This window comes from Myodes glareolus, chromosome 10, assembly GCF_982192425.1.
Source record: "Myodes glareolus chromosome 10, mMyoGla1.1, whole genome shotgun sequence".
Taxonomy (NCBI): domain Eukaryota; kingdom Metazoa; phylum Chordata; class Mammalia; order Rodentia; family Cricetidae; genus Myodes; species Myodes glareolus.
Window position 1 is genome coordinate 26592241 of NC_142035.1, and position 11803 is coordinate 26604043.

The window sequence follows — 11803 nt, forward strand, 5'->3', positions numbered from 1 at the left end:
CCTCCCTGCACACTTTCCATTCCCAGACTGAGCCTCAGCCAGGGCTCCTCAGGAAAATTGGCTGAAAGAGACATTTTCCATGCTCTTGACTCCTCCGGTCGTGCCGGCGCTCTCCAGCCTCTTCTCCCTGTAGTGACCCACACCCAGAAAGCTGCTGTCATTCAGCCACCACTTTGTCTCTCTGAGCTGCAGGGTTCTAGTCTGTGAAACAAGCTCCTCAGGCTGCATGTGGTGTTGCAGGCTCTGTGAACCCAGTACGGGAGAGAAGAAGGTGGGAGAAGAGAAAGTTGAGGCTAGCCCGGGGGTGTGGTGAGACCTTGCTTCAAAATCAAACCCAGGAGGCTGAGATGATGTCTCCATTGGAACTGAGCTTGCTGTGCAGATATGGGGACCAGACTTGGACCTCCATCCCTGACAGGTCGTCATGACAGCACACCAGGATCCCAGCGCTCAAGGATATGGAGACAGGATCCCTGGGCAAGCTGGTGAGCTGCACCAGGCTAATTGGTAAGTTCTGGGTTCAAGTAAGAGACCCTGTCTCAACAAATAAGGTGGAGAGAGATTTCAGAAGACAGCTGCTGTCAATCTCTGGCCTCCACAAGCACATGTGCACATGTGGACCTGCATACATGCACCTGTACCCACGTATGTGAAGACATGTACAGGCAGGTACAACATATGAATGGAACACACGAACAAAAGAACCCATTAAATCCAACCAAACAACAATAAAATACCACACATACACACACACACACGCACGCACACACACACACACACACACACACACACAGAAAAAAGGGGACTGGGAGACAGTTTAGTTGATAGAGTATCTGCCATATAGGTAAAAGGGACTGAGTTCAGATCTTCAGAATTCACATAAAAATCTGGGGACAAAGGCACAGGCCTTTATGCCCTAGCCTTGGGGGTAAGGGGCAGGGACAAGGAGATCCCTGAAGCTCATTGACTGACCATCTTAGCCAAACCAATAAGCTGCAGGTTGAGTGAGAGACCCTGCCTCAAAGAGTAAAGGTGAAACCAGGCGTGGTGGCGCAGACCTTTAATCCCAGCACTCTGGAGGCAGAGGCAGGCGAATCTCTGTGAGTCTGAAGCTAACCGGGTCTACAGAGTGAATCCAGGACAGCCAGGTAGCAATACCCTGTCTCAAACAAACAAACAGAAGGTAAAGGTAGAGAGTGACTGAGGAAGGACACCTGATAGTGACTTTGGACCATTACATGCCTGTGCACACATGTTCATGTACACACCCACAGACAGGTTTCTCGGTGTAACAGTTCTGATCATCTTTAAACTCCCTTTGTAGACCAGGCTGACCTTAAGCTCATAGTGATCTATTTGTCTCTGCGTCCCGAGTGCTAGAATTAAAGGTATGCATCACTGCTACCTGACTGGCCTTTTGTTTTGTCTCTCACATCATATATGGCCTGTGACTTTGCACAAGGTTTGAGTCTCTACTCTCATCTTTGGTTGTTGCAAGTCTTAGGGCTCAGTGATATCTACTTCAACCTGGTGTCATGAGACAGGGTCTTATTACATAACCAAGCCAGACTTTGAACTTGGGATCTTCCTGCCTTCTGGGTATTGGGCTACAGGTATGCCTCCCTGCACACTTCATTGATCTGAACTAGATTCCCTTTAGATCAGTCTCTCGCTAGATGTAATCAGGATTTCGTCTTGATCCCACAAAGGAGAACAACATTGCATTTTTGGTAATGTGGAAGAAATGGGGGAAATGCCAGATATATTCTCCAGGATCTATGGAGGTGGTGGGATGGAAGGATAAGCATCATGGAGTGACAGACACCTCCAGGGAGATGTGGGGCCTAGGGGGGAGTTCTATGGCAGATACTGTGGCTCTGTCCAATGGCCCTCACGTCGTTACGGAAGCTATCTTGTTTGGAAAAGTGAGGGAATGAAGCAGGATTGGCCCAAAGCAGGTGTGGTAACCTCGTTCTCATTCCCTTCTGCCATATAGTGACTTTCCATCTTCCCTTGCAACTAGAGGGAGTAAGATTCATTGTGGCCAGTGAGCTACAAAGAAAAGTCTCTTGGCAAACAATTTCCCCTTTGATTGAAAGAAAGAGGAGAGAGGAGGGAGGAGAGAGAGAGAGAGAGTGAGAGAGAGAGAGCAAGAGAAAGAGAAAAGGGGAGAGGGAGGGAAAGAGAGAAAGAGGAGAGAGAGAGGAGAGAGAAACGTCTTTCTGACATTGTTCTTTCTGACAGTGTTTGGGATACCAGTCTGAGGATGGAATGCTTGGCATTGTGGTAGTCATATTACAGTCATGAGGAAAAGCCTGGCACAATTACAAAGTTGCAGACCAGGATCCTCATCTGTTAGGGCTGATGAATCAACCTGAAATTGCCCACCTCTAGACATCTTGGTAGAAAATGTTCTTAGAAGGATTCCCTTCATGCATAGCTACAGGCAGCGTCATAGATAAAGGCATCTTTGAAATTTCACACCATATATTCATCATTGTTTTGATTTATCATTCGGATGAAAATGTATTATCACTGTAATTCTAAGCTCAATTTGAAATATACAGCACCTGGCACTGGGCATCCTTGGTATTCCAAGTGGCAGGGAGTGGCACTGTTGGAGAGAGAAAGATAGTGAGGAATGAATAAAGGAACACACAGTCCCTTGTAATCAGGTCCTAATGGCGAGGAGGGGCCTTGTAGACTGGACGTGGGGGTGATAATCCATTTCTCATCTCTGTTTGGGCTTTCATCAGAGGTTGTAAAATGTTAGCCTCTGGATGCACTTTAGATGAGGGATGTGTACAACTGGGGACTGGTAGACAGTCTCGCCTGGTTTTTATTCTTTTTAAATTTTATTTTATATGTGAGTGTTTTGCCTGAGCGCATGTCTGTGCACCATGTGTATGCCTGGTGCCCTCAGAGGCATGGTGATTGTCTTAATTAGGGTTCCTATTTCTGTGGAGAGACACCATGACAAAGGCAGCTCTTATAAAGAAAAACATTTAATTGGGTGACTTATAGTTCAGAGGTTTAGTCCATTATCATCATGGTGGGACATGGTGGCGTGCAGGCAGACATGATGCTGGAGAGATAGCTGAGAGTTTTACATCTTTTGCAGGCAACAGGATGTGGTCTGTCTCACTGGACATAGCTTGAGCGTATGTGAGACCTCAAAGCTGTCCTGTAGCAGACTTTCTTTTGGGCCACATACCAGCTCCCAAACCATGACACAGAGGCTTATTATTAGTTATGAATGCTCGGCCTTAGGCTTAGGCTTGTCCCACTAGCTCTTATAATTTAATCTAACCCGTTTCTCTTCATCCACATTTTGCCTTGGGGATTTTTACCTCTCTCTCATTCTATATGGCTAGCTGGTGACTGCCTGGCTTCCTGGCCCTAGGCATCCTCCTTTTTCTCCCTTTTTCTCTCTCTTTCTCTTCTTGAGCCTAGATTCCTCCTTCTCTTTATTGCCTCTGCCTGCCAGCCCTGCCTATCCCTCTACTGCTTAGTTATTGTCCATCCAGCTTCTTATTAGACTAATCAGGTGCTTTAGGCAGGCAAGGTAACACATTTTTACATCATTAAACAAATACGGCATCAACAGATGTAACACATCTTTGCCTAGTTAAAGTAATATTCCACCACATAAACAAATGTAACACATCTTTACATAGTTAAATTAATTGTGTAATATTCCTTAACACTGTATAAATATATGTCATTGTGATTGTGTTACTAAAGAAACTGACCAGTCAATACCTGGACAGGACAAGTTAGGTGGGGCTTGCAGACTAGGAGGATGCTGGGCAGAGGGTGGAGTCTGAGGAGTTTGAAGAGAGATGTAGAGGAAGCTGGAGATAAACATGCCATGTTGAAAGAAAGTACCGCAAGTGGCAGAGGGTAAATAAGAAATATGGGTTAATTTAGAATGTAAGAGTTAGCTAGTAATAAGCCTGAACTATCAGTCAAGCATTTACAATTAATAATGTCTCAATCTGGTTATTTGGGAACAGCACTGCTGGGGCACAGAGGAACTCTGCCTACAAGTCATATTCCACAACATACCTCCACAGTGACACATTTCTTCTAATAAGACCACAACTACTCCAACAAGGCACACATCCTAATTGTACCACTCCCTTTGGGGCCCATTTTCTTTCAAGCATCACAGTGAAACACATCTTTAATCTCATCACATAGAAGCCAGAGGCAGAAAAATTCTGTGAGTTCACGTCCAACCTGGTCTACCTAGTGAATTTTAGGCCAGCCAGAGACGCAATGAGATTCTGTCTCTAAAACCAAAACAAAACAAAAATAAAAATATTGAGGATGGATAGATGGTTCAGTGATTAAGAGCATAGGTTGTTCTAGAGGACCTGTGTTCAATTCCTAGGTCCTGAATGGTAGCTTACAACTGTTTGTAACTCCAGTTCTGGAGGACATGATGCCATCTCTCTGGCCTCTGTATGCTCCAGGCACATATATGGTACATAGACACACATATGGGCAAAACATCTATGTACATCAAATAAATAAATACATTAAAGATTTGAGATATTTCACAGAGACATCTGTGTCCTGTTTTCTTAGGAAAATAGATTACCTGTGATGCCGGGCTCATATCCTGACAGCCAAGGGTCAACAGACAGCCCAGTCCCCTCTTCCCTTTAAGAGGCTGTGTTATTTACTTTTCTACTGATGTAATTAAACACATGACCAAGGCAACTTAAAGCAGTAAGCATGTATTTGGGTTTAAAGTTTGTCTGTCTGTCTGTCTGTCTATCTATCTATCTTCTTCCACTGTGTGGGTCCTGGGGCTTGAACTCATGTTTTTTGGGTCAGTGGCAAGTACCTTTACTTGCAGAACTATCTTGTCAGACCCATTGGGCAGCTTTGCTCGGGGGTAAACCATGATTAATCCAAGTTGAAGACTGGCTTAAAGGTGGCTGTACGACTATGTCCTGCCAATGGGAAACTACACTTTCTAGAAGCTTCTGGGAGAGACTCCCAGATGACGAAAGGGATGTGCCCAGGAAGCAGCACCTTTCTCGCGTCCCCTGGAATTGTCATGCTCATACTTGCTATTTAGAGCTGGGTTGGCCACACTGACACCTTAAATGTCGTGAGCCCAGATAAGCTGGGACTTAGAAGACGGCAGAGAGAGCCACGTGGTGGTAGCACACACCTTTAAGCCCAGAGGCAGAGGCAGGCAGATCTCTGAGTTCCAGGCTAGCCTGGTCTATAGAGTGAGCTCCAGGATAGCCAGGGCTACACAGAGAGAAACCCTGTATCCAAAACAACAAACAAACAAAGCAGAGGGCAGAGGGGAAAGACGATAAAAGAAAGTCTGACGTAGGTACTCCATAGTTATAGCAGTGCTGTTTGCAATAGCAAAAGAAGCACAATGTGAAGAAAGAGGAAAAAATCCTGCATGTTTAAAAGTCACGCAATGGAATACTATACAGTGCTAAAAAGTATGAACTTTCATCAGTGCAAACAAATCTCATAAATGCAATATTGGATATGAAAAGCAAAGCCGGAGGATATATACAGTACATCTGAGTAAAGTCTGAAAGCATCCTTCAGAGAGCATACAAACGGGAAAAGGTGTAACGAATTGAACAAACATGTAACTGCAGAGTACGGAGTGCTCACTGCGTGTGAGAAGCATCATGCTAAGAAACAGAAATCTGCATTCTCACACTGACCTGAAGAGAGGGAAGGGTGAGCAAGAGGCGGGTGATATCAAGGAGACAACGTTTTCCAGACATCACAGGGCGGATGCACAGATGAGCCCCCAGCCTATGACAGCACGTACGTGACCCACACAGGTCAAGTCACACCAAGTCCCAGAGAAGGGGAAGTGACCCAATGCCTCATAGCTAGTCAAGAGGCTATTTGTGATCACTAGCCGTTAGAAAAGGAAAAAATTACTTTTCCTCAGTGGAATGACACTGGGCCAACCATACTCCAGGGCACACACACTGCTCAGTAGTTAGCCAACACAGACCAGATTCCATCTTTTTTATTTTGTGTGTGTTTAGAAAAATACCTTTTTCTTTTGGTTTCATTTATGTTATTATTTTATGTGTATGAGTGTTTTGGGTGTATGTGTGTCTGTACACCATGTGCATGCCTGGAAGAGGGCATTGGATCCCCTGGGACTGGAGTTACTGATGGTTGTGAATCATCTTGTGTCTGTGGGGAATTGAACTTGTGTCCTCTGTTTGAGCAACAAGTGGTCTTCGCTACTGAGCTAACTCTCCAGTCCCCCTTTTCCTTTTCAAGAGAGAAAGAACATGAAGATGGGTGGATAGGGAGGGGGTCCTGGGAGGAGCTGGGGTAAGAGAAAGAATATAATCAAAATATATTGTATGAAATTTTAGAAAAATAAATAAAAACATAAAAACAGAGAAAATACCCCACAGACACACTCATGGGCCAATCTGATGGAGGCAATTCCCCATCTGAGGTCCCCTCTTCCCAAGTGATTATAATTTGTGTCAAACTGACAAAAATACTAACCAACACAATGTCCTTGTTAGTCATAAAACTGAATAAATCTTCTCATCCACCCAAAAAAGAGAGGGAAAAGGGCGGCAGTACCCTCATTTTCCAGAGGGAAAAACTGAGTTCTGAGAGATGAAGGAAATTTGTGCTTCCAAATACTTAAAGTTCATTTCATTTTTTTTTTAATTAAAAAAAATTTTTTTTTTTTTGAGACAGGCTCTCTCATTGTAGTCTCAGCTGTCCTGGAACCCACTCTGTAGACCAGGCTGGCCTTAAATTCACAGAGATCCTCTTACCTCTGTCTCCTGAGTGCTGGGATTAAAGGTGTGCACCACTATACATCCGGCACCCTGAAATTCATTTCATTTTATGGATTGGAATTATCACTTCCAAAAGGCAGAGAGACTGAGTGAGCCTGGGGGTGCACAGAGGCCAAGATAAGACCAGCAAGGTGGGACCAAATGCTGATGTCTTCCAGTTCTAAGGCCTGGGTTTTCTCCCAACTGGTCTCATCCATGAAGCATGGGAAGTCTCTACACACACACACACACACACACACACACACACACACGCATGCACGCACACACATGCATGCACACACACATGCACACACACATACATGCACACACACACACACATATGCACATGCACACGCACAAGCATACACACACTTTGGCGAACCCAAAGCTTCCAGCCCATCACTAGTGTTATTTTTAACTGAACCCTGAACTGAAGGGGGGCAGTGCTCAAATTGAGATGAAACTTGTATATTTTTTCAAGCTCTTAAATCTGAATGTTCAAGTAGTTCTTGAGACAGAAACCACCATGTGACAAATTCCATCATAATCTCTCTCTTCTGTATATTTTGATTTGTCTAAGGTCACATGAGTGGCCAGAGTCTAGAGACACTTAATTGCTCTGAAGGAGCCGCACAAAGTTGTTTCTTCCCACATCCCCCCTTCCCTTCTCCTGAGCCAGACAGTTACTCATTTCCATCTCTGCCAGCGATACCCTCTGTGCTCCAGGCCTCGCCTCACTGCACAGACGCTTGGCCATGTTTGCTGAGTGAAGGCAGGGGCCAGCTGGGTCCTGTGAGACCCTGTATTTCCCACCACCCAAGGACAGGAAGCCCGTGGTTGGAACTTGATCCCTTTGGGAGGCTCCAGACAGAAGCCTCAGGGTTTGTGTAGAGAAACCCAACCATTTTACCAACAGGGAGCCTCTGTATTCTGAGCAGCGGCTGGGTTGGCTCAGGAGCCAGGTGGCCTTCATCTCTTCTGGATCAGGCCAGCAGAGTGCATGACCCTCCTCCACAGCAAGATGGGGACTCAGAGGAGCCTTGGGGCCCCTGGGGAGGCATTCATCTTCCCAGTCTTTATCATATTTTTCCATGACAGTGCTCTCCTTTTGAGATGCAGTGGCCCAGCTGGAGGCTGTGGGCCTTCAAGGCACTTTTGTGTATGCCCTGTCCCCAGCCCAGGAAACTAGGTGCAGAGCAAAGACTCCTTGCTTTCCATGACAGTCTTCTCTGGGCTTGCCGTGCCAACCAACGGTGGGTGTGGTGAGCCCCGGCCACTGTGGGACTAGACGGCACTAGTTAGGATTCTGGCTCTATTTGGTAACGTACAATCTTGATTGTGGATGAACATCTCTGTGCTATAGTTTCTCCACCTTAAAACTGGCATGGTGAGCACATACCCTGAGGATTTACTCAGTGTCCTCTGGAAAGCCCCAAGAACAGTGCCTTGTACACAGCGTGTTTGCTGTTGTTCTCACACTGCCCTGTCCTTTCTGTGTCCTCAGTGTCTTCAGCCCTACAATTGAGGCTGCCCCTCTGGGATGCTGCCTCATCCTCTGGGATGCCCCTCTGGGATGCTGCCTCATCCTCTGGGATGGCGGCTAAGCTGAACGGATGCAGGGCCTATTTCTTAGATTCTCTTAGTCTCATCGGGCTCCTCTATAAATGTGCCTTTTGTGGAGGGGGTGGGGGCAGTGATGAAATGAGAAAACAGGTACCAAGGCACAGGGCTTGACACTGACCTCAGAAAGACTTCAGAGTTAGCTGTCGCATTGGTTTTGGTGAGGAAGACCTTTCTAAGTTAGGGTAGGATGTGCACTGTGGTTTTCTCATGTGCCGCCCCAGCTTTGCCTTATCCATGGACACCTACAGTTTGGACCAGAAGGGCATTTTACAGTTGGTGAAGTAATCCCGTCAGCATTCACTGAGCGTCTGTACGGCCAGCCTCTGTGAGAGCCTCTGGAGCTGGAGACGGAACAGCACGTAACCTCTGCTTTGTGAGCCATTTCCTAGGCTGGGGCACCAGACAACTAAACATGGGACTACGTAAATACAATACGTGCTTGGACTCAATCCCTTTCTTTTGAAGATGGGGAAACTGAGGCCCAAGAAAGAAGGAAACTTTTCTAACTTCCTCCAGTGGCATATCCAGGCAGAAACTTGCAGGCAAAGCCTCACGGTTTAGGTTGACTTACCCTCAAGCCTGGACGTCTCCAAGGTCTTAAATGCAATAGCACACGCGTGCAGAGGCTACAGGTCAGCCTCAGTATTGTATCTCATCTGGTATCCATCCGCTTTTTCTTGTTTTATTTTTCAAGACAGGGTTTCTCTGTGTAGCCCTGGCCGTCCTGGAACTTGCTCTGTAGACCAGGCTGGCCTTGAACTGAAATCATCCTGCCTCTGCCTCCCAAGCACTGGGACTAAAGATGTGTACCACCTCAGGTCACCTTGTAAATTTGAGACAGGGTTTCTCAGTGGGACCTAAAGCTCATAGAAGCTAGGATGGCAGTGCCGTGAAGGTCAGCAGCCTGCATGTCTGCCTCCTTGGTGTTGGGGTCACAACCCTGTGTCATGGTACCTGGTTTTTTTTGCATGGGTTTCAAGGATGGAACTTGGGTCCTTGGGCCTGTACAGCACCGAGCCACTCTCAGCCCCATTTTATGCATCTTAAAACACTTACTCCTCAAGTCAAGTTTGGGACAGAGAATTGTCATACATCTTTTTTGTTTTGTTTTGGTTTTTTGAAGACAGAGTTTCTCTATGTAACACTCCTGGCTGTCCTGGAGCGCGCTTTGTAGATCAGCTCTGTCTTCAAACTCACAGAGATCCACCTGTCTCTGCCTCCCAAGTCTGGGATTAAAGGCCTGTGCCACCACTGCCCGGCATACACAAAGAGGGAAGGAAAGGAGTTCAGATGTAGACCCCTGCCTTGTACACACCCTTCCCCCATCCTGGCTTCCTTTCTCTTTCTGGCTTCACTTTTCCTTGATGGCCACCTTTCCCGGTGACTCATTTATCCCAGTTGGTTGTTCTCGAGAGTACCTTCCCACCATGCAGGGTGAGCAATAGGCAGCCAGCAGCGTCTCCCGAGGAACTGGCTCTCTGCCTTGGCACATAGTAGACCCTCAATAAATACCGGTGAAGCAAGAACACAGGGAAGGAGAGCACTTGTCCACGATTCTGAGGCCTGCTGGGAAACTCCATCAGCCTTCCCTCTGGGTTCTCAGTCCAGACAGCTGTCTCCCCCTCCTCCCACCCTCGCACCCGGCCCTCCATCCGGCCTGCATTTTTCCGGGTTTGATATCATTTTTTCCACTCTCCCGGCTGCTGCTGGCGGTCTCTGCCAACTTTCCACAGCTACAGCCTCCCACCCCCACTCTCGACCGCAGGCCGGAGACAACTTCGGGTGGGGAGACCCTCCTCCACTTCCTGGGCATGACTGGTGACCAGTGAGCTGGTGAGCCTGGGGGAACTGGACACCCCAGAGCACTTTTTTTTCTTTCTACACCTCGTCCTCTGGACTGGTCCTCTGGACTTCGTCCTCTGGACCTCCCGTGCAGGCTCCAGGAGTCTGGTGGAGACAGCATTTGGTTGGAGGCAGAGGTGTCAGGAGTCAGAGGCAGAATGATCCAAACAGTTTGCATCTTGTTCTCTTCTCAAAGTCGTGACAGTCCCGCCTCCCCCATCCCACCGACATGGAAACTCCTGACCTCACCCCTACACCCAGCTGGGTCCCCAGGCTAGCGGGAAGCCTCATTGTGTCCTTCATCCCTCACAGCCAAGAGAGGTCAGAGGAGGGGGCTGGGTCCTGGGGGCCTGGAACTCACTGGCTGGTGACCCTGGAGTGCTCTCTGCTCCTCTCAGGGCTCCACTTTCCACATTTGGAAAACGAACGCACTGGACTAAATTAGTGTCTATCCTGGGATTAATGGACTCAGTTCCATGGAATTCCTGCCAGCCCCCTTAAATTATATGCAAAATTGTGTAAGAAAAATCTTTGCCCTTCCATTGTTTTGAGCTAGCGCCAGGCTACGTAGACCTGGCTGGCCTGGAACTTGCTTTGTAGACCAGGATGGCTTTGAAGTTTCAGGGGATCCTCCTGCCTCTGCATTCATTGAGTAGTAACGTTCCAGGTATGTACCTAATTTCCCTGCCCCTTCCCTGGAAGGCTAGATTGGCTTTGATTCTTTTGCCTCACCCTCCTGAGTCCTGTGGTTATGGGTGTGTGCTGCTATTCCCACCTCCCCTATAGAATTTTAACACTCTCCCACTTTTGGTTTTCAGTGTTAGGGTGGGATCAAACTAATGACCCCACTGTTCCAAGAAGCTTGAATCTTTAATCACACCTGTATCTCCTATCACTCTATGTGTGTGTATGTAGGGCAGAGGTCATCTGTTCATCTCCTTTTCAGAGACAATACTTCTGACTGGCCTCAGGCTCACCAAATAAGGCAGGGTTGCTGGCCTGTGAGTTCCAGGATCCACTAGTCTCTGCCTCCAAGGTGCTGGGGTTATAGGGTTGTAGTACCAGGCTGGCTCTTTGCCTGAGTTTTGGGTATGGAACTCAGGACCTCATCTGAGTTCTTTGTCGACTGAGCTATTGATTCACCCTGTCCCCTCATAAAGAGAACTGTGGTAGGGGGCTTGTAGGACCGGGGATCTCGGTGGCCTCCCTTAGAGCAGCTGCATGTTTCCGGGCTCCTTCATTCCCGTTCTGAACCTCCTTTTCCTAAGCGGCCAGAGGAGGTTAGCAGTCTTAGGCAGTGTGTAAAGGGAACACACGCAAACACAAAAATAACAGGGGTTGTGTGCAGCTCCATGCTAGAGCTTCCTAGCATGTGTGACAGGGTGGCAGCTTGGCACAGTCAGCTGGCACCACCATCAGTGCCAGGTGAATTCCAGGGAAAGGAACAAATGGCAGGTCATTCGGAGCTGCGGTAGTCACGTGGTCCACAGTGTGCGTCTCATGGGCCTGGGGAAGAAACTAAATCC